The sequence below is a fragment of the Lagopus leucura genome, unplaced genomic scaffold, assembly GCF_019238085.1.
Source record: "Lagopus leucura isolate 7727_CA_CO unplaced genomic scaffold, USGS_WTPT01 Super-Scaffold_100008, whole genome shotgun sequence".
In the NCBI taxonomy this organism is placed as follows: Eukaryota; Metazoa; Chordata; class Aves; order Galliformes; family Phasianidae; genus Lagopus; species Lagopus leucura.
Genome location: NW_024962265.1, coordinates 13,604 through 18,708, shown reverse-complemented (window position 1 = coordinate 18,708; position 5,105 = coordinate 13,604). Strand labels below are relative to the sequence as shown.

The 5,105-nt window shown below is 48.8% G+C and overlaps 1 protein-coding gene across 2 annotated transcripts in view; it reads right to left on the bottom strand.

Annotated features, from left to right (window-relative positions):
• The window catches only part of AHCYL2 (adenosylhomocysteinase like 2), a 44,848-nt gene that overhangs the window by 34,175 nt on the left and 5,568 nt on the right, over window positions 1–5,105 (bottom strand). The gene's annotated exons all lie outside the window — the stretch shown is intronic.

The following is a 5,105-nucleotide window of genomic DNA, read 5'->3' as shown; positions in this document are numbered from 1 at the left end:
ACCTTGAAGGGCCCTTCCAACCCAACCATTCCATGACCTTGAAGGACTCTTCCAACCCAAGCACTCAGTGACCCTGAAGGGCCCTTCCAACCGAACCATCCTATGGCTCTGTGATCTTTAAGGACCCTTCCAACCCAACCATTCTGTGGTTCTGTGACCTTGAAGGACCCTTCCAACCCAATCATTCCATGATCCATTACTTTTCAGAAAGGGTGGTCAGGCACTGGAATGGATGCCCAGGGAGGTGGTGGAATCACCGACCCTGGGGGTGTTCAAGGAAAGACTGGATGTTGTGTTGAGGGACATGGTTTAGTAGGAGCTATTGGTGATAGGTGAACGGTTGGACTGGGTGATCTTTTAGGTCTTTTCCAACCTTGGTGATTCTATGATTCTATGATTCTATGATTCTCTCCTTCATGGACAAAACCAATGGATGGCTGAAGTGAAAATACAGCACAGCAGCATGGGAAGGCCCTACAGATCTATGAGCTCGGACAAGCTCCCTTACACAACCCAAACACTGCAGGAAGAAGCATCCATAGCCCCACAAACTTCCAACTCCATCCATGCAGCTCAGCAGAGCTTAAGATCTGAGCTCCATCACTCCCAGCATTACTGTCTCAGTCAGAGGAGAGCCCCAAGGGATGGCTCTTGTGATACACCACGGCGAGCGCACATCTCACACCTCCAGAAACCTGGAAATCCCACAAAGCACAGACTGTGAGCAGCAACACATCAAGTGTAAGTGAGTCATTCACACCCTGGGCACAAATCTCACAGCATTTATCACAGTGGCAGCGTGCCTGCCAATAACGGGGGCTGGATTTCTCTAAACGTCTGTCAGGTTTGTTTGCAGCTCCTTCCCAAGGAAACACATCCTGCCTTTTGCACCACGGGGTTGCACAGAGTGGGGTTCTGTGTACAGAGCCACAGAACAGTTGGGTTGGAAGCGATTTTAAAGATGGCAGAACCACAGAATGTCTTGGGTTTGGGTTTCAGCAGTTCTTTGACACTGATGAGAAAAATCCAACACTTGAAGCCTTCCAGCACCACCCCTTTGAGGCTCATGAACCATCCCCTGAATTACACAGCTGCAGTTTCCCAAAACAGTTCACGTGAAGAATAACTCTTCAGTTGAATAACTGAAATAGCTAAAACCCTACACTATCCATTTCTGCATTATCACAGCACACAGCCCTTACGTGGAAGCAAAGGACTTCCAGGAAGGAGAGAAAAAAGAAATGGACGTTTGTTCTTCTCAGTTGTGTGCCTCCCCGATCCGATCTGCAAGTGGAGGTGGGTGACGACCTGAATGCATTTTACGTGGGGATAAAAAACAAAAGGAGTGGATGGGTGAGATGGATAAGGAAGCAAAATCCTTGCAGTGGTAACTGAGGCTCTGCCCCGATGCATTGTGATGTGCTAGAAGGTGCCTGATAGACAGCTTGGCTCTCAGCACGCGTCCCCTCCTTCTGCTTGTCTCTGATGCACGTTCTGTGCTTTCCCTCTGTCCAGGGTTTCTCAAAAGCTGAATAAAGAGAAGGAAACGTGAGGGCTCAGGGGCTGCACGTGCATTAAGGTGCTCAAAGATCAGCCAAGGATGGCTGTGCCTATGGGAAAGGAGAGCAGCAAAAGCCACGTGAAAAGGAGCAGCACTTAAAGGTGATTTTCACCCAGAACTCTTTCCTGATTCTGACAATTCTGGAATGGATTTGCCCAAGAGGCAGTGCTATCCTCACAGAAGGGAATGGGCTTTAATTTGTTTTCCATGACAACACATGGGGAAGTGCCAAGGATCTGCATCAGGAATGGCCCTAAATCAACTCCAAGGAAGAAGCGAGGATGTGGCAGCATCCATCTCCACCCAAAACGAAGGCCAACACGCCACTCTCCCCCTACTCCTGTAAGGAGAAAAAAAAGTGATTTCTACTCCCAAACTGCCATACAAAAAAAAAAAAATAAATAAAAATCCACAAAAAACAGAGAAATCACCAAAAGAGCAGGTTGTTTGATCCTAGTGATGGTGCTGTGACATTTGTCACGTCCTGGAGGAAGACAGAGGACAAATTACTCAAAGATGCTTTGAAGGGCACTTGAACTTGTTTGGGGGATCCTAAATTCTGCTTGGCACAGCTCTGTGGTTATGCAAGTATGTCTGTCTGGGGGAAAGCTATCTCCCTGCTGTACAATACTTCAGTTACAAGACTGAACAGGAATCCCTTCAGAAGCATAGAATGGTTGGGTTGGATGGATCCTTCAAGTCCATAGAATCCCAGTATGGTCGGATTGGAAGGGTCCTTCAAGATCACAGAATCCCAGCACAGTTGAGTGGAAAGGGACCCCAAAGCCCCCTGGCCCCACTCCTTTCATGGGCTGGGTCCCCCCCCACCAGCTCATGCCACCCAGACCCCATCCATGGCCATGGGCAGCTCCAGGATGGAGCACCCACACTGCTCTGGGAACTTCTCTTTTACCAGCACCACAATTAGTGACTTGCTGTTCCTTCAAACTAACGACAAAAGACAGGAAGCACAGAACAAACAAATCCTGAGGAGAAAAAGCAGTTCAGAATCCCCACGGGATGAGAAGCTCAGTGTTCTGCCTCAGTTCTGCCCAGGCTTGGCAGCTGTCTGCACCCACTCAGCATTGCCACCGGGTGATTTGAGGTAGAAAAACCCCAAATCTCCCCCCCAAACCATGTGATGAATCAGCCTGAGTGCTGCTGCCACAGCTCCAGTCCTTCCCCATGCAAGGTTTTAGTAGGCAAGGTGGGGATGGGTTGGCAGTCGGACTTGACGACCAACCAACCTTTATGATTCTATGAAGGTAAGGTCCCAAATACAGCTTGTCACCTCCCATGGGAGCAGCTGCTCCTGGCACTTTACGATCCTCATGCCAGCAGCTAACATTTCCCCACAGAAATGTGAGGCAACAAGAATGCGATGGGGAAGCCGCATCATGAGGAACATCAGCTCAAAATGCTTTGCATGTTCAGACAACCCAGTGACTCATTTGTGGTCATTTTGTGCTGCATCTGCTGCGGAGAAACCAGAAAACGTTTCAGTTGATTTATATTAAGAATAAGAAGTCAAGGAAAAACGAGATGCCAAGCATCGAAAGAGCTTGCTGTTGATCAGATCCCCTCTCTCAGCCTTCTCTACTCCATGTTCACAGCCCCAGAGCTCTCAGCCTGTCCCCACCAGGAGGTGCTCCAGGCCCTCACCACCTCCCAGCTGTTCCCAGTCTGCCTGGAAATGGGGAGCCCAGCACTGGGCCCTGCTGGCCATGCTCTGTGCAGTGCATCCCGGGGTCCCATTGGCCTTCCTGGCCATCAGGGCACACCGCTAGCTCACGGTCAGCCTTAGATCAACCTATTGGCTACCAGGACCCTCATGAGCTGGGTTGAAATAAAGCCCTGGGAGGATTATCCAGTGGATTACTGGTCCATCCACCAGCCTCAGATCTGCAGAGAAGAGAGAAGTGATATCGCCTCACTGGATAAGAGGAAGGCACCGACAGCCAAAGCCATTTGCCCAAGGTCATCTCCGTATCACAGGACAGCCAAGCAAAGCCTCTTCCTTCTCCCTACTTCTCTGTTTCTCAAAGTCTCCTCCTATGTAGAGGTCGGGGGAAGGGGGGAGTACCATCACACTACATCCCTTCTTAATTTTATTTCTTTCCCCTCCTTCTCCTCAGCCACAGGGTCAGGGCTCAAGGACAAGCCATGGAACACACCAAGAGAAATTCCTGACCAGGTCTCCCAGCGGATCCCTTCCATTGGGACATTCCATGGTTCTAAGATTCCACAGAGAATTAAACAAGAAAATGAGCCACGTTCACCACCTCCAACCCTCTGCCTCCACACTCCAGACTGGAATACTCTGGGAAGAACCCTTGTGCTGCCTCAGCACACGAGGGCTGCAAGGAATGCAACAAGAGGAACCTGATTTTAATGACAATGGTTGCCAGGGTTACCTTAATTCCATCGCAGCTCCAATAGTCTCCCAACTCGAACTCCACACCACTAATCAGGAGCCTTGCATAACATTAGTGTTGAATAACCCAATTTAAACTGAGTGAAAGGCCTGGATTGTTGCAGGGGTTGTTGACGCAAAAAGAAAGGGAAGGAAAAAAAAAAGCAAAACACAAACCTGTTTTGTTCTGGGAAGCGCTTCTCCTGTGTCTGTCACCCTCATCCTTCCTGAAGCTTTGGGTGAGCCAAAGCCAGAGCATAGCCGAAATGAAATGCATTGCTTTGTTAGGACAAATACGGTTCCCTGTATTTCCTTCTGAAGGAAAACAAAGCACAGCGACACGCCTTCAGCTCTCTGCATTGGGCTCTTCAGCACAAAACCCCATTTTCTACAACACCTTCTGATCAGCAAAGCTGCGCAGTGAGAGCTGCAGTCCATCACCTGCAAATCACCTCCAGTGAGCATCAGGTAGGAGAAGTGAAGGAGCATTTCCACGCCGATAGCCCACACTTGGCTGGGGTGAGGCAGGACACCGCTCTGACAAGGAGACATAGAGTTCCCCTCCCACAACTCTTGTATTGAAGTCGAATTTGTTCTGCTTGTATTGTGCTCATCTGTGCATTACTGGAATGCATTACGAAGCCAGACAGCAAAATCAGGGAGCACGGTGTTCTTCCCACTGTTCTGTTGCTTGGTTATTCTCCAGAGTTTTTCCCACCAGCTACAACCCTCTCTCATTGCAGGAGGGCTGAGGGGGTAACAAATGAGAAATAATGAGAAATAGATCGTGGCAGTACTGATAAGAAAAAGAAGAAACAGCTGATGTTACCACAGAGCTTCTGTATGCTGTTAGTGCTTTGTTAATTGATCGCTAGGAATCCTTAATTTCTGACCAACTACAAAAAAAATCACTTAGCTTGGATAGGTAAAGGCATGATGACTTGTAATGTTTGATCCCAATGTAGGAAAAGGAATCTGTGTGGCAGGATGGAAGATGTGGGCTACTGAAATCACAGAATGGCTGGGTTGGAAGGGTCCTTAAAGATCATACAGCCATAGGATGGTTGGGTTGGAAGGGTCCTTAAAGATCATACAGCCATAGGATGGTTGGGTTGGAAGGGTCCTTAAAGA